Source organism: Lissotriton helveticus, chromosome 5_1 (assembly GCF_964261635.1).
Source record: "Lissotriton helveticus chromosome 5_1, aLisHel1.1, whole genome shotgun sequence".
Classification (NCBI taxonomy): Eukaryota; Metazoa; Chordata; class Amphibia; order Caudata; family Salamandridae; genus Lissotriton; species Lissotriton helveticus.
In genome coordinates, this window is record NC_136065.1 from 20,869,778 (window position 1) to 20,892,874 (window position 23,097).

Below are 23,097 nucleotides of genomic sequence, written 5' to 3' on the forward strand. Positions count from 1 at the left end.
TGTATTTCGTCTGAGGCACCAAAGCCTACACCTGGCTCCCTAAAGGCTGGGGAGGCACTTGCTACATCTCCTTTGTCCTTCCCCCCACTTATGTGGCACCGGCAGCATACCACAGGCAGAAGCGCTCATTGGACACAGAACAAGCAGATTCCACCTCTTCGCAGTTTCTCGATGCTGAGAAGGGACTCATTCCTTTTTTTTTTTTTTTTTCATTCCTTTCTGGGGCCCGATGTCAAACAGTCGAGCCATCCGTCATTTGACCCAAGCAGTCGAAACAGCATTGAACGTCACAGCCGGCATCCTTGCTAACAACACAGCTGAGCTGCAGGTGGTCCGCCTCGTGGCTTTGCAGAACCGCCTTGTGCTCGACGTGGTTCTGGCGGATCGCGGAGGAGCATGCCGCATCATCGGTGCCAGCTGTTGCACCTTTGTCCCAGACTATTCACCTTCTGTCTACAAAGCAATAGAACACCTCCACAGACTATCTTCAGAAATCCACCAGGAACAAGACGGCTGGACACTCGGAGGCTGGTTTTGGACCACTTTGAAAGACTGGGGCTGGAAATTATTGATAATTGTATTGGTGCCAGTTCTTGTATTATGTGGGTGTTGCCTGGGGATACAATGCATACCGCCCTTGTGCTCTCTGTTTGCAAATTCGATATGCACTAAGACTTTGGACAATAAGTTTGTACACATGAAAGCATTGTACGAGACAGAGATCCACCACATAATGAACATTGACATAAATTAGCAAGATGTCGTGGTATGTTCAAAGGGTATACTGTTAAATATTAGATTATGGCAGCCATTTTAAGACTATGGCCACTCTTGTAACATTGCCGATCACCTGCATGTCTCCCCGACCTTGCGATCATCCCCCGCGCTCTGGCAACCCCCACGCACATGTTGGAACCATAAAACCGCCTCAGTGCGATCCAACCCCGGAGCCACATCCCGTGCGGAACCCACATACCCTTTCATCTCTTTCACGCAAACGGGCCCTTTGATAACCCCTTTCCTCCTTGCCCGATTGTCCGAGCTGATCCCAGGCTATCACCTAGCCCTGCGGATGCAGTTTTTTGCCCCCTACAGTAGAAAATCGCCTCTCTTCAAAGGGGCTGAGATTAATCAATGTCTTCACACCATAAGATCCAACCGATCACACATATTTCTGTTCCCAGCGGAATGTCCAGCTGCGCCATAGCCATCACATGCTGAGATTGGGGTGAGGACTTCTACTGTAGATATGTGTGGGAACGGGCCTGGAGCGGGTATTCCGAGGATGTCTTTCCGAACATCAAAGCATTACCAAGAATGTGTTGTATGTAATAAAGCAATAAACCTGTGAATAGGAGGCCAGGCCTCAGAGATGCTGTTAGAGCACCTCGAGACGATACCCCGTTTGTCCGATCTAACGTGTTCTGCTCCGGAGAGAATTAAACTCTGTTTCCTGCTTTCCAATTTCCAGCGCCTGCCTCTTTATTTGATAATCGTCGAATGCTTTAGAGGTAACTAACGCCAAAGCAGTGTTAGAAAAGGTTATCCAAAGTAGCTGCTTTTCCACAATGTCATTGATGGCGTGCAAACTCTAGTAAAGAAAGGTGAGTTCAGGTCATTGATGGCGTGCAAACTCGAGTAAAGAAAGGTGAGTTCAGGTCATTGATGGTGTGCAAGCTCTAGTAAAGAAAGGTGAGTTGAGGTCATTGATGGCGTGAAAGGTCTGGTAAAGAAAGGTGCGTTCATGTCATTGATGGAGTGGAAGCTCTAGTAAAGAAAGGTGACTTGAGGTCATTGATGGCGTGCAAGCTCTACTAAACAAAGGTGAGTTCAGGTCATTGATGACGTGCAAGCTCTAGTAAAGAAAGTGAGTTAAAGTCATTGATGACGTGCAAGCTCTAGTAAAGTAGGGTGAGTTCAGGTCATTGATGACGTGCAAGCTCTAGTAAAGAAAGGTGAGTTCAAGTCATTGATGACGTGCAAGCTCTAGTAAAGAAAGGTGAGTTCAGGTCATTGATGGCGTGCAAACTCTAGTAAAGAAAGGTGAGTTCAGGTCATTGATGGTGTGCAAGCTCTAGTAAAGAAAGGTGAGTTGAGGTCATTGATGGCGTGCAAGCTCTAGTAAAGAAAGGTGCGTTCATGTCATTGATGGAGTGAAAGCTCTAGTAAAGAAAGGTGAGTTGAGGTCATTGATGGCGTGCAAGCTCTAGTAAAGAAAGGTGCGTTCATGTCATTGATGGAGTGAAAGCTCTAGTAAAGAAAGGTGAGTTCAGGTCATTGATGACGTGTAAGCTCTAGTAAAGAAAGGTGAGTTCAGATCATTGATGGCGTGAAAGCTCTAGTAAAGAAAGGTGAGTTCAGGTCATTGATGGTGTGAAAGCTGTAGTAAAGAAAAGTGTGTTCAGGTTATTGATGACGTGCAAGCTCTAGTAAAGAAAGGTGAGTTCAGATCATTGATGGCGTGAAAGCTCTAGTAAAGAAAGGTGAGTTGAGGTCATTGATGGTGTGAAAGCTCTAGTAAAGAAAGGGGGGTTCAAGTCATTGATGGCGTGCAAGATCTGGTAAATAAAGGGGAGTTTAGGTCATTGAGGACGTGCAATCTCTAGTAAAGAAAGGTGAGTTCAGGTTATTGATGGCGTGAAAGCTCTAGTAAAGAAAGGGGGGTTCAAGTCATTGATGGCGTGCAAGCTCTAGTAAAGAAAGGTGAGTTCAAGTCATTGATGACGTGCAAGCTCTAGTAAAGAAAGGTGAGTTCAGGTTATTGATGGCGTGAAAGCTCTAGTAAAGAAAGGTGAGTTCAGGTCATTGATGGCGTGCAAGCTCTAGTAAAGAAAGGTGAGTTTAAGTCATTGATGACGTGCAAGCTCTATTAAAGAAAGGTGAGTTAAGGTCATTGATGACGTGCAAGCTCTAGTAAAGAAAATTGAGGTAGGTCATTGATGGCGTGAAAGCTCGAGTAAAGAAAGGTGCGTTCAGGTCATTGATGGCGTGCAAGCTCTAGTTAAGAAAGGTGAGTTCAGGTCATTGATGGAGTGAAAGCTCTAATAAAGAAAGGTGAGTTCAGGTCATTGATGGCGTGCAAGCTCTAGTTAAGAAAGGTGAGTTCAGGTCATTGATGGAGTGAAAGCTCTAGTAAAGAAAGGTGAGTTCAGGTTATTGATGGCGTGAAAGCTCTAGTAAAGAAAGGTGAGTTCAGGTCATTGATGGCGTGCAAGCTCTAGTAAAGAAAGGTGAGTTCAAGTCATTGATGACGTGCAAGCTCTAGTAAAGAAAGGTGTGTTCAGGTCATTGATGACGTGCAAGCTCTAGTAAAGAAAGGTGAGTTCAGGTCATTGATGACGTGCAAGCTCTAGTAAAGAAAGGTGAGTTGAGGTCATTGATGGCGTGCAAGCTCTAGTAAAGAAAGGTGAGTTCAGGTCCTTGATGGCATGAAAGCTCTAGTAAAGAAAGGTGAGTTCAGGTCATTGATGACGTGCAGGCTCTAGTAAAGAAAGGTGAGTTCAGGTTATTGATGACGTGCAAGCTCTAGTAAAGAAAGGTGAGTTAAGGTCATTGATGGCGTGCAAGATCTGGTAAATAAAGGTGAGTTCAGATCATTGATGGCGTGCAAGCTCTAGTAAACAAAGGTGAGTTCATGTCATTGATGGCGTGAAAGCTTTAGTAAAGAAAGGTGAGTTTAAGTCATTGATGAAGTGCAAGCTCTAGTAAAGAAAGGTGAGTTCAGATCATTGATGGCGTGAAAGCTCTAGTAAAGAAAGGTGAGTTCAGGTCATTGATGGCGTGAAAGCTGTAGTAAAGAAAAGTGTGTTCAGGTTATTGATGACGTGCAAGCTCTAGTAAAGAAAGGTGAGTTCAGATCATTGATGGCGTGAAAGCTCTAGTAAAGAAAGGTGAGTTGAGGTCATTGATGGTGTGAAAGCTCTAGTAAAGAAAGGGGGGTTCAAGTCATTGATGGCGTGCAAGATCTGGTAAATAAAGGGGAGTTTAGGTCATTGAGGACGTGCAATCTCTAGTAAAGAAAGGTGAGTTCAGGTTATTGATGGCGTGAAAGCTCTAGTAAAGAAAGGTGAGTTTAAGTCATTGATGAAGTGCAAGCTCTAGTAAAGAAAGGTGAGTTCAGATCATTGATGGCGTGAAAGCTCTAGTAAAGAAAGGTGAGTTCAGGTCATTGATGGCGTGAAAGCTGTAGTAAAGAAAAGTGTGTTCAGGTTATTGATGACGTGCAAGCTCTAGTAAAGAAAGGTGAGTTCAGGTCAATGATGGAGTGAAAGCTCTAGTAAAGAAAGGTGAGTTCAGGTCATTGATGGCGTGCAAGCTCGAGTAAAGAAAGGTGAGTTCAGTTCATTGATGGCGTGAAAGCTCTAGTAAAGAAAGGTGAGTTCAGGTTATTGATGACGTGCAAGCTCTAGTAAAGAAAGGTGAGTTCAGGTCAGTGATGGCCTGCAAGCTCTAGTAAAGAAAGGTGAGCTCAGGTCATTGATGACGGGCAAGCTCTAGTAAAAAAAGGTGAGTTCAGGTCATTGATGGCGTGAAAGCTCTAGTAAAGAAAGGTGAGTTCAGGTTATTGATGGCGCGCAAGCTCGAGTAAAGAAAGGTGAGTTGAGGTCATTGATGGCGTGAAAGCTCTAGTAAAGAAAGGTGAGTTGAGGTCATTGATGGCGTGCAAGCTGGAGTAAAGAAAGGTTAGTTGAGGTCATTGATGGCGTGCAAGCTCTAGTAAAGAAAAGTGTGTTCAGGTTATTGATGACGTGCAAGCTCTAGTAAAGAAAGGTGAGTTCATGTCATTGATGGAGTGAAAGCTCTAGTAAAGAAAGGTGAGTTCAGGTCATTGATGGCGTGCAAGCTCTAGTAAAGAAAGGTGAGTTGAGGTCATTGATGGCGTGAAAGCTGTAGTAAAGAAAAGTGTGTTCAGGTTATTGATGGCGTGCAAGCTCTAGTAAAGAAAGGTGAGTTCAGGTTATTGATGGCGTGCAAGCTCGAGTAAAGAAAGGTGAGTTGAGGTCATTGATGGCGTGCAAGCTCTAGTAAAGAAAGGTGAGTTTAGGTCATTGATGGCATGCAAAACCTTTTTTTAATTAAGTTTATTTGTTATATTTCTTTAAATGTATAAACAACTTAATTATTATTTTACAAATAATCTTATTACTTAAGATATTTATGACTGATATATGTTTTTTCGATATTTCTGTACTTACCATAATAAATATAGGATGTCGATATTTTTAACTCGATATTGTGTTATGGGGATATTTTAGGCGCCGATATTCTGTCAGTGAACCCTTTAGTGGAGGATGCACTGATTCCCTTTAGCTCCCTGCAGTGGGAATACAGTTTGCAGACTCCTCAATATTTTAAATATCTGCAATTAAAACATGCCCGGCAGGTGGAAAGCATAGTGATAGAGGACCTCCAGGAATATGCCCACTTGAAGAGAGGCTCCTCCAGGGGGCATTAATTGAGAAGGCAATAGCATGGACCTGTAAGACTATCCCAAATAATGTCCCTGACACTCTGACGCAACTGAATGAGGTGGCTGAATTACACTCCACAGACTGGGAAGCGGCACTGATGCACCCAAGAGAGGTGGCTCTCAAATCCCGCCTGCAACTAGTTCAATTTAACGTCCTCCACAGAGTCTACTATGCTAGGGCCCACCTGCATAGGTTTGGCTGGGCTGACACTCAACTGTATGAGATGTGGAGAGTAACCCTGGGCGGAGTATGCGGAGTGGTGCTCTGCGTAGTTCCACAGAGTTTTAAAAAGACTCCGTGGAACTCCACTCCGCCCCATCCCATGCCCACAGAATTTTTTTTATTTAATTTTCAAAACCCACTTACCTTCTCTGCAGGCAGGCCCTCCTCCTCGCGACGGGGATTTCTTCTTTCTGTCATCCTCCGAGTTGCTGGCCTCGGCTGAGGGGCGTATCCCACTCCGCCACGGAGTCAGAGTTTTGCCGCAACTTCACGTTCACAGCAGAGCGCGACGTTGGTAAAACTCCACAAACTCTGCTGGCAGAGTGTAGTACTCGGCGCCGGGTTAGTGGAGAGGAGACAGGGTGCTTCTTACACACATTATGGTCATGCCCTGAGATAAGTGTCTACTGGCACAAGATAGTTGAGGAACTTACGAAGATACTAGAAGTCATCCTACCGATAGACCCCCAAACTCATCCTACTAGCAATACCCACAGAAGTGAATGTACCCAGAAGCAAGGTCCTCTTTGGAATTCTGGGCATGGTAGTTGTGGAATGAGATGTGGCACAATACTGGGGAGCCCCTGCACCCCCTACCCTTCCAGAATGGAAGCGGGGAATGGCCCTCTACATGGCTGCTGAGAGGGTTATCTATCAGGCAAGAGGCTGTCCCAGGAGGTTTGGCAAAGCGTGGGGCCATGGTTTAATACTATAACCTCAATATGAATGGAAGCGATGCAGAATTTCCATCGGCCAGGGCCCCTGAAGGATAAGGTTATAGCCTGGTGGGACTTGTACTTGCAGAAGATAGAATACTTGGATATACCCTGACAATGTACAGTATCACTGAACTTCTGAAGGCTCTGTATGCTCTACCCTATGTAGCTCTGTTGATGGATATGTTGTTTTGTGACATGTCGTGCTTGAAGAGAAAACTGAATGAAAACGCTTTTTTTTTAAAGCATAATTATTTTTGAGAAAAAAGAGACATTCTATGAATAGGTTTCTATGAAATAGTAAATGCCATTCATCCTGCAGTTTCCATTAAAAAATGTTGGTGAATTGTTTTCTCAGGTAGGGTATTCCATGAAATGGTTTCTCGATGAAATCACATCCAACCTAAGTGCACTGCACACCCATCTCCTCAGGGAGCCATCACTTACTTTATGGGACTCCCTGCTTCATCCACGCCCGGGGGGCCTACAGGTCGGGCGGATGACCCCTCCACACTCCAGGGCAGGGTCCACTTCAGGACACTGTGACACAGTTAGTGCGACATCCTCCTGCTGCCCCTTACCTCCTCCCCAAGGCTCTCTGGTTCTCAAATACATTCCTCCCTTCCATTCTCAACTCTTCTTCTTTACCTCTCTCTCAGCAGCCTATCGCCCCTCCCCTCCGAGGCACTGGCTTGTCCCTTTCACCATGTTAAAAGCAAAACGACAATCATAAACATTACCTGCGCCATCTTGTCTGTTGGAAGTTCCTACGTGCACATAAGCTGCAGTCATTCTGACCGACCGCAGCCATTTTGTATTCTGTTGGTCCCCTTTGTTTCACCCTGCCCTTACTAGCATCCCTCTGACCAACCTGGTATGTGAGTTGGGGGCTATAAACTATTGCCACGACAAACATCAACACCACTTGCTGCCACAAACTCGTTTTTCCTCTCATCTCTGTTTACAAGCAAACCCATGGACACTCTTACACAAACAGGTTCCAAATACCAAACAGACTCTTGCAAACATGGTTTATTGCACTGCACACAGCAAGACTTGTTTTTGCTAACAATGGGACCTGTTTTTATCAACAGAACAGACTCTTAGATTTGGCCAGTCTCACATGTTTTAGACCCTGAAGCAAGGTCCAGCTGCAATATTAGATTGTCTGTTTCGACCTGGGTTGGAGGAGAATTAAGGTTGGGCTTGTGTAACCATGTTGATGAAACAATGTTGGGCTTGTATAATCATGTTGATGAAACAATGTTGGGCTTGTGTAACCATGATAATGAAACAAATGCATTGTGTCAAACCTGTATAAAAGGAAGAGCTAAAGGAGTTGCCAGCAGAACACCTCCCTGAGACATCCCGGTGTCTGCAGTTGACGTGGTCTCCTCTTAAGAGTAATAAACCTTTTTCTTGCCTTCCAGTTTCCAGCACCTGTCTCGTTATTTTGATAGCGAATCCAAAGTGAATTAAAGGTGACCCTGCGCTGGGCAGCATTGGGGGTCTTAGGAGACTCGCTGCTTTTCACAAATTGGTGACCCAACGTTGGAGCCCATAAGAGACACGTGGGTCCGGTAGAGAGGTCCTAACGACGGAGTGAACGACTAAATGATTGGAGTGCACCTGCCTGAAAGAGACCCTCGTCTGGCTGCCGATCGACTGAACTTCACCGGTTCCGAATGGACCTCTCTCGAGTGACCTGCGGTCCTGACTGGGACCTTACAGGAACACCGCATTGATTGTTGGAGTAAGAGGACAACCAGGCGCTGGAAGGGGAAGACGAAGAACTGTCCATACGGTCCGGGTAAGGTCGTCAAAAAATGACTTAAATTGATTGATAGAAATACTAGTATTCCTTTTTTGAGTTATTTGAGACATTCCCTGCTTGCAAACAACGTAGAATACGAATATTCTCTCTTTGCAGACAGCGAAGGACAGGTAGTGCAGACTTTTTGTCTAAAATGAATTGAGATATTCATTTTGACCGATAAATACGTCATGCCTGTTTTCTTTAGATTGTTTGATTGTTTTGGACCGGACCGTTTGTTAGAGGTCAGTCATCCGGCACCGCCGAAAGGCACCCCTAACAAGGACATATACGCAAAATATGGATTAGCCACCGTAGCTTATAGCAAACTATGGCAAAAGTACACTAGGAAGGACTGGGTAAATCAGTGGCCACTGACGTGATCTTTCGATCCCGCTAAAATAGAAACGTTAGAATTAGCTCTCCACAAAAAATAAGCTAGACCAGCCATGTTTGACAGTTTTGGTTTATGGCGAAAAGAGGCAGCTCAACGAAAGGAAAGAGACGAAGCTAGACAAGATAAAGAAACGCGAAAATCAGCTTACCAAGCCTGTAAAAAGTTAGAAGAAGAACTAAAAGAAAAGGAAATCGATACAAAGGAACAGGAATCAAAAACATCAGGTCAATGCCCTGTTAGAACGCCCTCAATTCTTTACCCCGAGTTACCAGCAAAACAGAGGGTAGATAATGATTTATTGTTAGGTCCCACAATGATATACATGCCACACTCTTATGCCCCTTCTTATCCCGTAGTACAACGCCAGGACCCCCAAAGTATAGCTGGAGATGGCACGATCGCCTCAGTCTCCACTGCCTCTGTTCCCACCGAGTCACCCACACCAAATGCCTCATCAAAGGCTGCAGTAGTAGAGGTAGGAACAAAAGAAATAGGAGCGCCCAGGGTCCCGCGATTAAGTAAAAATGAGCGAGCAGGCATTGATAAAATAGTTAAAACCCTCATAGATAGGAAAGAAACAGATGAATATGTAACTGACATGTGCGACTCCTATGTTGAAAACCACAAACGATACTTTATTGTATGTCTCTGTTACCACACCCTTACTGCATATGAAGAGAAGTACCAAGACGTAGGGCCCGAGCGACTAGTGGCTCTCTATAGGAAGGTAGACATCGGAGATGAAGGCAACAACGATGTTGCAGAACTATTTTCATCCACACTAGAAGTATTGCGTCACCTCGAAGAACAAGGACAGATAGATAGGGACAGGACAACTAAGATAGCAGGACCCCGGGTGGAAAAACCAGATAGCATGATGCCAATAAAAGAAGCTGCCCCTTACTGGGTACCTCCTCGAGGACAAGACTAATGACGATATAAACCATCAAGACGCTAGAGGAAGGATGGTCTACAATTGGGTGTATCAGCCATGGGACAGACAGGACATCTTGACATTCCGTAAATCTTTGCCGGATTTACGAAAGAACCCCACCGCCTTTTACACCGAGCTAGGTACCGCTCTGGGATCAACAATAATGACACTTGCCGACATAGACTTGTTCTTCGGGTTATGTTTGCCAGCAGATGAGTAGAAACAGATTGGGAAAGTAGACCATACCGAACTTTTTGGTCATACCTGGGAACAACTCGACACACTAGATAAACAGAGGAACCCTGGTCAAAAACCAGTTAAAGCAATATTAGACCCCCCCTGACAAAATAGTGCAGACAGTGAAAACGCTGATCCCAGAGAAAAAGATAGACTGGTCCATAGTAACCGCATGTCGCCAGAAACCACACGAGGATGTCTCAGAGTACTTCTCCAGATTTGAAACTGTGTTCTCGGATTACAGTGGACAAGACATGTCCACCGCAACCGGACACCACTTATTTGTGCAGAACTACGTCAAAGGACTACTGCCAGATGTATCCCAGAAACTACAAGCCAGCGAAAGTAGTTGGGCAGCATCTAAACCGTTGGCCATTCTCCAAATGGCCCAGTACTACGAGCATCAGAGAAACGAAAATGAAAGTGCTACAGAAAAGAAAAAGAAGGACTTGAAGGAAAGGGTAATGATAGCACAACTCCAGGGGGCGAATACAGGAAGGGAGCAATATAGGGGAGGAAACCAGCAGAATACCCCTAGAGTACAGCCACCTAGGAACAATCCATCGACATCATATGTAGGACGCCAAGACCTAGGACAGGATCAATGTGCATTTTGCAAAGAATATGGACACTGGAAATCCCAATGCCCGGCTTTGTTAGGAGCTGGTAGGGGCAGAGGGGCGAGGGAAATAGCAAGTGGACAGAGAGGAAGAGGACGTGGGAGAGGGTATGCGAGTGTAGCAAGCGAGGAAAGGCCAGGAAGAGTGAACACATTTGACCATCACAGACAGAACCAGTACCAACAGACAGATTACGACAACACGTACGACTTTGCCTAGGACAGCCAAGGGCAAGGGAGGGATCCAGTCGAGCTCTATGTTGATCAGCAAGGCCCTTATGTTACCGCTGAGACCTGGACACAAAGTCGCCATTTTTGGTACACACGGGAGCAACACGTAGTGCACTATCCAAACGACTGATTCCAAGGGCACCCTTGTCAGGCTCACATGTGACCTCAATAGTATTTGACGGTTCGCCCTCCACCAACCCTTTGTCCCGACCAATCCCTTTTAATCTTGACAGCAATGGCATCAAAACGACATTCCTCCTCTCATCTAACACCCCAGACGCCATATAGGGTCTCGACCATTTGAAACACTTCCATGCGACTATCAGATGCTCACCAGAAGGAGTGCGTGTCATCCTGTATGACAACCCCCTACGCCATAGAGAGAACCCTTTTCAGCACATGTTTTCCATCTCCGAGACTGACGCATCCCTACTAGACACTTTGCCATCACACTTATGGGCTAGGGCTGATTCAGACGTAGGACGAATGATGATTGACCCAGTACACGTAACAATACGACAGGACGCAACCCTACCGAAGGTACCGCAGAACAAAATATCGCCAGAGGGTGAGAAAGCACTGACAGAGATCATACACTCTTTGGTAGAGGCAGGGGTGGTAGAGGAAGTAGTGAGCAACATTTGTAACAGTCCCATACTACCAATTGTAAAGAGACAGGGAGCGGGAGACGGGAAAGCCTACCGCTTCATCATTGACCTGCGGGGGGTAAACAAAATCGTAGTGCCACAATACCCAGTAGTTTCCGACATCACGACAATTTTGACTTTAATCCCCTCCACTGCCACCACCTTCACTGTGATCGACCTCAAGAGCGCCTTCTTTTCCATACTTATACACGAGGGCAGCCGCTATCTTTTTGGATTTACCTTAAATTCCAGTTCGTATAGATTTTGTAGAGCACCTCAGGGGTACACTTAGAGCCCAAGCATCTATAGCCAGGCACTTAAAAGACAGTTGGACGCCATGCAATTGCCAGATGGAGTGGCACTAATACAATATGTAGACAACATCCTTCTAGCAGCAGACACCATACCAATAGCCGTCACAGCCACCTTCAAACTACTCCATTTCCTTGCTGAGAATGGTCACAAGGTATCCCGAAAGAAATTGCAGTTCTGTAAATCACAAGTGACCTATTTGGGTCACCTTTTATCAAAAGAAGGGAGAAAACTCACGCCTGACAGGATCCAGACAGTTCTAGACACCCCTGTCCCCAAAAATCAGAAGCAAGTCTGCTCTTTGATAGGCCTCACCTCGTTTTGCAGACAATGGTTACCGAACTTTAGCCTCATTGTCAAACCCCTTCTCTCCCTCCTAGCTAAAGACATCCCCTCACCTCTCACCTGGCCCCCCGAATGCCAGATAGCCTTTGAAGAACTACGCAATGCCCTTTGCTCAGCGCCAGTCCTAGGAACCCCAGATTACTCCAAACCATTCTCCCTCTACACACACGAAAGGGATGGATGTGTATTGTCTGTCCTAACACAATCAATTGGTCACAAACAACGCCCTTGTGCATATTTTTCTGCCACCCTCGATCCAGTAGCCAGAGCGCTGCCAGCATGCCTGCGCACTGTGGCAGCTGCAGCAGTATCAATACGCCAGAGCGAAGGAATAGTGCTCTCCCATCCAGACACTGGTTTAGTATCCCATGCAGTCGACACACTACTGAACCAGACCAAAACTCAACACTTAACTAGCGCCCGACTGACAGGATATGAGTTGACCCTGCTAGCACCGCACATTACCCTAAAGCGATGCACCACCCTCAATCCAGCCACACTCTTACCCCTACCCGAAAATGATCGTAACGTGGCTCCACTACACGACTGTGTGACACTAACTGATGAACAAACAAAGAGAAGAGTAGACCTCAGAGACACCGCCTTTCTAGATCCAGATGGAGAACTATGGGTGGATGGTTCGTGCATCAAACTCCCTGACGGCACCACCTCAGCTGCATACGCTGTCACCACTCCTCGAACCATTCTAGAAACAGCCGGTATTGCCCAACATTCCGCCCAGGCAGCAGAACTTATTGCCCTCACACGAGCATGTATTTTAGCAGCTGGCACGACAGTTAACATATACACCGACAGCCTATACGCCTTCGGGGTGGTTCACCATTTTGGGATCTTATTGAAAGAAAGAGGGTTCCTGACTTCACACGGTACACCCATCCTGCATGGAGATTTAGTCTCCGCCTTGATGCAAGCAGTCCTCCTCCCTAAAAAGTTAGCAGTGATAAAATGCCAAGCACATAGGAAAGTGACTGATCTCATTGGACAGGGAAATGCACTAGCAGACGTTACTGCCCGAGCCACGGCAGGAGACAGAACTACGACACAAATGTATGTGACCAGGTCACAAGCTGAACAATGGACTGATGCTAGGACCATTGTAAGGGACATACAGACTATAGGCACACAAGACAAGTTGACCGAGTGGCAAAACGTGGGACTAAAAGACGAGGAAGATTGCTGGAGAACTAAAGACGGAAATAAATGGCTGTTACCCGATGCCTACCTCATCCCCATATTGACCATGGCACATTTACCAGCACACATAGGCTCCACCCCCATGATTGAACTAAGCACCTGAGTATGGCATAATGTCAAGATAACAGAATCTGCAAAGCGCCTAGTACAACATTGTATAGTCTGCCTACAACACAACCCAGGGAAGGGGACAGTAGTACCACGGGGAGGGTTTGGAGTCCCTGACCACCCCTTTGAAGCCCTTCAAATGGATTACATCCAACTAGAGAGATGTCATGGTCTAAAATATGTCCTGGTGGTTGTGTGCGCTTTTAGCAAATGGGTGGTGGCATATCCCACCCGCGACAATACTGCCATAGCCATTGCAAAAGTATTGTTGAAAGAATTATTCCCTTTGCAGAATTTTATGGAGCGACAACGGCCCACACTTCGTAGCCGAAGTGATACAGAACATACTGAAAGGGTTGGGGGTAAAACAAAAGTTCCATGCCGTCTTCCACCCCCAATCAGCGGGCCTGGTAGAGAGACACAATGCAACATTGAAACTAAAGCTAGCCAAAATGGAAGAGGTGTGGCGCCGCGGCCAGGGCGACTGATGCTGGAATCTGGGGACCACGGTTCGATCCCCGGCTCCGGCGGCAGGTTAGCCCAGCACCATGTGACTCTGGGCAATAGCTCGCTTAATCTTCCCGACGGCCCCCCAGCGCCTAGAGACCCTTACGGGTGATTGTGCGCTTTACAAATGTGGACTTTAAAATAGTTGCCATGACCGGGTTGAAATGGCCAGACGCCCTTCCATTGGTATTGCTATCAATGCACTCCACCCCAACCAAACACAGACTGACCCCATATGAAGTGGTCTTCGGCAGGCCTATGAGCATTTGGGCGGCACCAAGACCCACCTCCATTAACGGTACAGCAAGCCTTGCCTGACGTATCCAGGGGCCCAGGACATGTGATAAAGCCTGGGGACTTCATCCTAGTTTGCAACTTCCAAAGAACGAAGAACCTGGAGACCAGGTGGACGGGCCCCTGGCAAGTCCTTATCACCACTCGAACTGCCCTCCGAGTGGAAGAAAAACTAAACTGGCTGCACGCCCATCACTGCAAGAAAGTCCCTCCAACGCTGGCAACCTGTGAAGAGGTGGAGGTGCAAGAGGAAGTACTCGCGAAGGACCGACCAGATCTGAGTTGCTACCCACAAGAAGACACCCTCCAACTGTCTGAATTTCACGACCCCACGGTGCCATCCAAGGAAGGGTACAACCTAAGATCGACGAAAGGGGAGAGCTCCAACAACCAGGCCACTAACTGAATCAGAGTCTTAAATCGGTAGCACAGCCAAACAACGCTACCAGGAAAAGCGCCAGTCAAAAGTCTGTGGTCCTAACAGTTGGTGAGCTCCTCGAAGCTGATGGAAGAGACGGAACACCTGCAAAGCCACCACAAAGACACCAAGACTGTTGAACTGCACAGTACAAAGACAATTGCACTTGTAGCCGCATTTCTCACCTGCCTCCTGCTAATGGTCACACTCTGGATCATTGAAGAGAATGCACCTGCATACAGAACATTTTCACCAACCATGCAAACAATCACCAAGAAAGAACACTACCTGGTATCACTGTCGCCACATCTCCGAGAATGACGCAAAGAATTCTGGAATAATTCTTTTGTACAGATGCTGCACCAGCACAATCTTGCCACCAATGCCACTAACTGTTGGGTCTGTGGGCTGCTACAACATGCCACTGAACATTCCATCCTTTTCATCCCTTCACCCTTTTCTGTTCACGGATCTTGCCTTGCCTGGATGATGCTCCTACAAGAAAGTTACAAAGACAACGCCACTTCCGATGGGACAATCGCTCAGTTCTACAACGAGTTCTGGCTAAACAAAACAGGAAGAACAGCCGCTCCCTTTTGCCCTCACACCTCCAATGCAACATTCCCAATGAATGTCCCCTCCAAAGAACGAGTGGAAATACAAGTGTTCAATAATCCTGTCAGAGCCACATTTTCCTACCTGAAGAAAAGAACTGCTGCAACACTGACTGTGGCCCTATCTGTGGTGAACGTCTCTGGACTTGTTTGCATTGAAGGCCGTGGGACTAAGAATGTGGGTCACAGCACTTGTGACATTGTAAGGACTTTGAACACTGCCAACCCTCCAGCATTTGTTGCATCACCCAACATGTACTTTGTCTGTGGAACCAAAGCTTACACCTGGCTCCCAAGAAACAGGGGGCACGTGCTACATCGCCTTTGTTTTGCCATCAACCTACACAGCCCCTGCATTGCATCATCGAGAAAAGCGTTCTAAAGACACTGATCAAGCAGACTCTGCCGCATCACAGTTCCTCGACGCAGCAAAAGGGCTCGTCCCGCTATGGGGTCCGATGGCAAACAGCCGAGCCATCAGACATCTGTCTCAAGAGGTAGAAACCACCCTGAACGTCACAGCTGGCATCCTCACCAACAACACTGCCGAGCTTCAATCGGTCCGTCTGGTGGCCCTACAAAACCACATGGTCCTGGATGTGGTACTAGCGGACCGTGGAGGAGCATGTCGCATCATCAGTGCCAGTTGCTGCATATACATCCCTGATAATTCACCTTCTGTCTATGAAGCAATCGAACATCTCCACAGACTGTCTTCAGAAATTCATCAAGGATCAGAGACTTGGACAATTGGAAGTTGGCTTTGGGGCATCTTGAAGAACTGGGGTTGGAAAATATCAATGATTCTCTTGGTCCCAGTATTGGCAATATGTGGTTGTTGTTTGGGTGTACACTGTATACCACCTTTGTGTTCTCTTTGCATAAGTACCTTGCGCCCTAAGACTATGGACACTCAGGTAACAAAAATGAGAGTAATGTATGAACAAGAGATACAGGACATTATGGAGATCGAAATAGACTGACAAGCTGGCTAGTTATGTTCAAAGGGGCGACTGTTAAAAGCAAAACGATAATCATAAACATTACCTGCGCCATCTTGTCTGGTGGAAGTTCCTACGTGCACATAAACTGCAGTCATTCTGACCGACCGCAGCCATTTTGTATTCTGTTGGTCACCTTTGTTTCACCCTGCCCTTACTAGCATCCCTCTGACCAACCTGGTATGTGAGTTGGGGGCTATAAACTATTGCCACGACAAACATCAACACCACTTGCTGCCACAAACTCGTTTTTCCTCTCATCTCTGTTTACAGGCAAACCCATGGACACTCTTACACAAACAGGTTCCAAATACCAAACAGACTCTTGCAAACATGGTTTATTGCACTGCACACAGCAAGACTTGTTTTTGCCAACAATGGGACCTGTTTTTATCAACAGAACAGACTCTTCGATCTGGCTGGTCTCACGTGTTTTAGAACCTGAAGCAAGGTCCAGCTGCAAGATTAGATTGTCTGTTTTGACCTGGATGGGAGGAGAATTAATGTTGGGCTTGTGTAACCATGTTGATGAAACAATGTTGGGCTTGTGTAACCATGATAATGAAACAAATGCATTGTGTCAAACCTGTATAAAAGGAAGAGCCAAAGGAGTTGCCAGCAAACCACCTCCCTGAGACATCCCGGTGTCTGCAGTTGACGTGGTCTCCTCTTAAGAATAATAAACCTTTTTCTTGCATTCCAGTTTCCAGTGCCTGTCTCGTTATTTTGATAGCGAATCCAAAGTGAATTAAAGGTGACCCTGCGCCGGGCAGCATTGGGGGTCTTAGGAGACTCCCTGCTTTTCACAACCATTCCCTCCATTCTCCCCCTTCTCTCCCTGGGCTGCAGCTGGCTTCACCTCCCCAGATCTAACTCTTCACTGTCCCCATCTCTCTACCCGAAATCTTACTTCCGCCCTGTAGGAGAGTGGGGTCTGCAATCCTATGGTCACCTCAGATTTTTGCTTCACTGGTTTACGACTTTCCCTGGCTGTGGGCCTGCTAATCAGACCCACAGCCTAGCTGTTCTCTCTCTAAATTGACAACCATGTACCTTAGGTGCATTTACCAATTGGTACTGGGCCACCTTATCAGTCCCTGTACAGTATACCTTAGGTATCCAGGGCATAGGTGTACCCAGGGCCTACCAGGGGCTGAAGCATGTATTATGCCACCCCTGGCTGGCCATCTAAACAGACACAACTGGCTGCACGACAGCTGGGGCAAGGTGGTGTAAACACCCTTTGCTGTAGATATAGTATACCTATATCTAAACCGAAAATGGACAGATATATTCCTATCAGTCACTCCTATGGAAGGCCTTATCAATCCTGAAGGCAGAGTGCTTGGAATTATGTGAGATGGTGCTCTGGCATGAGCTGAGCCCGTTTGCAGCTTGCGGAACCAAGTCCTTATAGCTGTTCCATGATAACGCTATATCATATACTCTTAAGTGCATTATAATCCTCGCGATTAAATGCTAACTCTGATATAACATTATCAAAACATGTCGAGTAAGGTGTCATACGAATTGGAATACTACCCCCTCGCCAATTCTGGCGACGGGGGTAGCATTCCACCCTTCTAGAGGGACACGACATGTATGTAACTGTGAACCCCGGTTAAAGTTAACTCGAGCCTTGGCATCACAAAATGGATGCCACCACCACAGACACAAGTCTGACCTCCTGCTGTTGAGAGTCCTTCCAGCGAGGAAGGCTTGGACAAAGGGTTTCCTGCCTTGGGAGGTGCTAGCACCACCCCAGACAGGATTTTGTGTATTGGGTAGGATAGGCCTGAAAGGAATGAGACATGCCCGGGGCACACAAGGTGTCCTGTGCATACACCGGTTCAAACCAGTTGCTGGGGCATCCCTGCCCCAGCTCTGGCGGGAAACCGGACAAAGGATAGGGGGTGTAGCCACCCCCCTTCCTGGTCCCACCCAGGGGAGGGACCTAGTCAGTAGTGCAGCCCCCTTTAGCAGGATAAAGGTAGGAGCTGGTCCCATTCCAAATTAGATTAATCCTGAACTACTCTACAAGAAGAAACTCTGGACTTCGACGTTCTGCTCCACAGAAGACTGAAGAAATCTCCCTTGTGGGCAAGGAGTGTCCACCCTGCACAAGCAGGCACCATCAAGCGTCCAGCGGCTTCCCTTTGTCGTCTTCCCTCGAGGATCCAGACTTCAGAGCCCGACGAGACCCAGATTCCCAGACCTCTCCGACCTCAACCTACATCTGCAGCACAGCTGAGACCCGTGGGTGCGACGAGACACGTGGGACCGGCCATCTTGGAAGAAACTGCACTTCGCTCCCAGCACGACTCCCGAGGTAAACTCGACCAAGTGCTTTGGGGACTGAGAAGCCCCAGCCCCGAGCAGCCCCTGCACCGAAGATCAGCCCTCCAGAATCCACGAGATCTGCGTGGGGCCCTTCTGCTTGTTTGCTGCTCGACGCGTTGTCTGGTCACTTGCCGGCTGGCTAGTGGCCTCCTAGACGACGAACCTTTGAATCTTTGCTGCTGGTCTGGTTGCTCCAGACTGGCCCTTGCTCCCTTCCAAAAGAGGGGCACCCCGGACTCTCCTAGTCCGCACCAGACGCTTTCTTCACTCACCGCGTGGGTTGCCTTTGCCAAGGCCTGTTGACGCCGATTCCGGATCCAACACCGCCGACAGCGAGAGCCTGTGTGGGACAGCTCGTGCCTCCATCCTGGTCGTCAAAGACACCTCCTGGTCCACGTGGCTGCAGAGTCAAGCGTCCACTCTTCACCTGATCGCGACGACACCATTTGGTTCCTTCCTGGTTCCACACCGGTCACTGGCTAGTGACTTTGAACATTGTCCCCTCTGCTTTCAGGTCCTCTTCTTCACCGATCTACACTTGGATCGCACCGGACATCTTCCTCCTGGTCGCCTGCAGCATCTTTTCTTTCAGGCTCCATTGACTTCAACGCGAGAACCCGACACACTTTGGCACCTATGCACCCGCAGCCCGTGGGTGAGGTAACGAGAGCATTTCGGTGCTCAAGGGTAGTTTAACTGTCCTAGTGTCCAGTTCCACAGTCGTTGTTGTCCTAACTAGTCAGGATTGTCCGTACTTACGTTTAACTTGAACTGTACTGTCCATAGACGTTGTTACGCATCTCGCGTGTGAGTTCACACTCTGCACACGCGTTCCGTGGGCCTCCTATTACTTACCTAGTGTTAGAGTAGCGTGGTCCCATCGCTCCTACAGCCTCTGGACAGCTCCATTCCTACTATCTACTTTCACATTCCACTTACTTAGTATATGGTTTGTCGTGCCCCTAGGGCACCATTGTAATTTTGTGCAACTTATCGTATTTTTCTTAAGAGATTGTCATGTGCTTAGCCCTCTGACCTCATAAAGAGTTCAGAGGTGTTTGTTATTAATAAATATACTGTTTATTTTCATAACAACCTGTGTGGTGTCCTTTCATCTGGTATTCAAGGGCTTATATTGTGGTAAAACAGCTGGCTTCACATGCCAAAAGAGTTTAGCCTAAGACTGCTTTGTCCATGCTACCATTAGGATAGCTGGTCTATAAGGTTGACTTACAACCAATCACCATAAGGGTTGTTTGGACTGATACAAGGTGATCACTAGAACTAGTGAGCATCATATATCAGGCCAACTTCTCACACGCCCCCTCCATTCTTCACTACCCCCTCTCTCTCCCAGATCTTACCTCCCCCTCCATTCTTCACTGACCCTTCTCTCCCGCAGATCTTACCTCCTCCCCTTCCAATCTTCACTGCCCCCCTCTCTCCCAGATCTTACCTCCTCCCCCTCCATTCTTCACTACCCCCTCTCCACCCCAGATCTTACCTCCGCCTCCATTCTTCACTGCCCCCTCTCTCCCCAGATCTTACCTCCCCCTCCATTCTTCACTGACCCTTCTCTCCCCCAGATCTTACCTCCTCCCCTTCCAATCTTCACTGCCCCCCTCTCTCCCAGATCTTACCTCCTCCCCCTCCATTCTTCACTACCCCCTCTCCACCCCAGATCTTACCTCCGCCTCCATTCTTCACTGCCCCCTCTCTCCCCAGATCTTACCTCCCCCTCCATTCTTCACTGCCCCCTCTCTCCCCAGATCTTACCTCCCCCTTCCAATCTTCAATGCCCCCTCTCTCCCCCAGACCTTACCTCCCCCTCCATTCTTCACCTCCCCCTCCATTCTTCACTGCCCCCTCTCTCCCCAGATCTTACCTCCTCCCCCTTCCAATCTTCAATGCCCCCTCTCTCCCCCAGACCTTACCTCCCCCTCCATTCTTCACCTCCCCCTCCATTCTTCACTGCCCCCTCTCTCCCCCAGATCTTACCTCCTCCCTGCTAAAAATCTTCACTGTCCACCTCTCTACCCCAGATCTTACCTCCCCCTCCATTCTTCACTGTCCACCTCTCTACCCCAGATCTTACGTCCTCCCCCTCCATTCTTCACTGCCCCCTCTCTCCCAGATCTTACCTCCTCCCTGCTAAAAATCTTCACTGCCCCCTCTCTCCCCCAGATCTTACCTCCTCCCCCTCCATTCTTCACTGCCCCCTCTCTCCCCAGATCTTACCTCCTCCCCCTTCCAATCTTCAATGCCCCCTCTCTCCCCCAGACCTTACCTCCCCCTCCATTCTTCACCTCCCCCTCCATTCTTCACTGCCCCCTCTCTCCCCCAGATCTTACCTCCTCCCTGCTAAAAATCTTCACTGTCCACCTCTCTACCCCAGATCTTACCTCCCCCTCCATTCTTCACTGTCCCCCTCTCTCCCCCAGATCTTACCTCCTCCCCCTCCTTCCTTCACTGTCCCCCTCTCTCCCCCAGATCTTACCTCCTCCCCCTCCATCCTTCACTGTCCCCCTCTCTCCCCCAGATCTTACCTCCTCCCCCTCCATCCTTCACTGTCCCCCTCTCTCCCCCAGATCATACCTCCTCCCCCTCCATCCTTCACTGTCCCCCTCTCTCCCCCAGATCTTACCTCCTCCCCCTCCATCCTTCACTGTCCCCCTCTCTCCCCCAGATCTTACCTCCCCCTCCATTCTTCACTGACCCTTCTCTCCCCCAGATCTTACCTCCTCCCCCTCCATCCTTCACTGTCCCCCTCTCTCCCCCAGATCTTACCTCCTCCGCCCCCATTCTTCACTGTCCCCCTCTCTCCCCTCCAGATCTTGCCCCCCTCCATTCTTCACTGTCCCCCTCTCTCCTCCAGATCTTTCTCCCCTCTCCATCCTTCACTGACCCCCTCTCTCCCCCTGATCTTACCTCCCCCCTGTCCCCCTCTCTCCTCCAGATCTTTCTCCCCTCTCCATCCTTCACTGCCCCCTCTCTCCCCCTGATCTTGCCTCCCCCCTCTATTCTTCACTGTCCCCCTCTCTCCCCCTGATCTTGCCTCCTCCCCTCCATTCTTCACTGCCCCCCTCTCCCCCCCTGATCTTGCCTCCTCCCCTCCATTCTTCACTGCCCCCCTCTCCCCCCCAGATCTTACCTTCTCTCCTCTGACTCTCTCTGGTCATGTACCTGTGATCACCACCTCTCTCCCTCCACTGCCTGCTCTTCCATCTCTCTGATGGTTCTTCCCTCTCTCCCTCTCCCCTGGCCCTGCTCCCCTGGTCACAGCCCCCCCTCCCCTCTAGATGTTGCTTCCTCTCCCCTGACGTTCCCTGCTGACCTCCATTCTTCACTTTTGCCTTCTCTCCTCTCACTGTTTGTGCTCCTGCTCTCCTTCTCACATTATCCCATCCCCCCACCCCCTTCTCTACTCCTCCCCACGCCTCTCACCGTCTCTGGTCCAGCCCGTTCATCACATCACCTCCCTTCCACCCCTCTATTCTCTCCTCAACTCTGGCCCTGTCCCCCTCGTTACACCGTCCACCCCTCTATTCTCTCCTCATCTCTGGCCCTGTCCCCCTCGTTACACCGTCCACCCCTCTATTCTCTCCTCATCTCTGGCCCTGTCCCCCTCGTTACACCGTCCACCCCTCTATTCTCTCCTCTTCCCCTCTCCCCCCAGTCCTCTCACCGTCTCTCCCCGGGCTCTGGTCTGTTCTCTTCTCTTCTCTTGTTTTATCTTCTCTTCTCTTGTTTTCTCTCCTCTCTTCGGTTCTCTTCTCTTGTTCTCTCTCCTCCTCTCTTCGGTTTTCTCCTCCTCTGCTCTCTTCCCTCTGTCTGTGGAGAGCAGGGTGCTGCTGAGCCCCTCAGGAATGCGCAGCTTATGAGGCTCTGCGGGGTCTAAGTCCGTAAGAGCCACTAAATCCAGGCCTGGGGCTGGGGGGGGGGGGCTCTGAGAGGGGAGGGGTGAAGGACAGCGGCCCCCACCCTGGTCCCTGCCGCATGCACGGACTGACACCCCCTGCTCCAGCCTAAGTGATGATAGATGCACGCACAGGACCCTCCGACGGTCTCCGTGCTGCAAGCGAGGGGCCCCGCCCCTGCCGAGCCCCGCGGTGCTCGTTATCGACCCCGTAAAGATTAAAGGTTGAGCCATCTGTTAGTCTACAAACTCTTGAGCTTCAGGCTGCAGCCGCCGCTGCGCCAGGCGCCTCGACGCAGGGACCAGCTGGTGGATTCGAGAGGAGCTGAGGCCCCTGCTGGCCCCCGCAGTGCGCACTTCAACTCCCTCACACCCCCCCCCCCCCCCCTCACCACCCCGTCCCAGGTGCCCGGCCTCTGGCCTGGCCTCAAGGGGGCCCGCAGTCAAGGTCCGGGGCTGGAAACACTGCCTTGGCCCCCGCAGGACGGCTCCTGCTCTGGGGCCCCTGCGCAGCAGGCCTTGCTGTTCATCCTCCCCACATCTCTCCACATTAGGGTACCTGGGGATGCTCTGCACCTGGCTCAGCTCTGTGCCGCGGGTCACAGTGGAGTCAGTGAGGCGCGGGCTGGGCACCGGTCCACACACAGCCTCGCCCTGAGCGATCATCTCCCCTAAAGCCCTGCACGGATTGCAGTGATCGGGGGCCCGGGGGGTGGAGGGGGTGGGCGTCTCCAGCTGTA

General features: G+C 49.0%; 1 protein-coding gene across 1 annotated transcript in view; it reads right to left on the reverse strand.

The window, feature by feature from the left end:
• LOC144752902 (heme-binding protein 2-like) overlaps nucleotides 1-22,161 on the reverse strand; it is a 189,964-nt gene extending 167,803 nt beyond the window's left edge. The window contains exon 1 of the mRNA XM_078640727.1: nucleotides 22,127-22,161. The gene's annotated coding sequence lies outside the window, so the exon portion shown is untranslated. The remainder of the gene's footprint in view (nucleotides 1-22,126) is intronic.
• Between the last annotated feature and the right edge of the window lie 936 nt (nucleotides 22,162-23,097).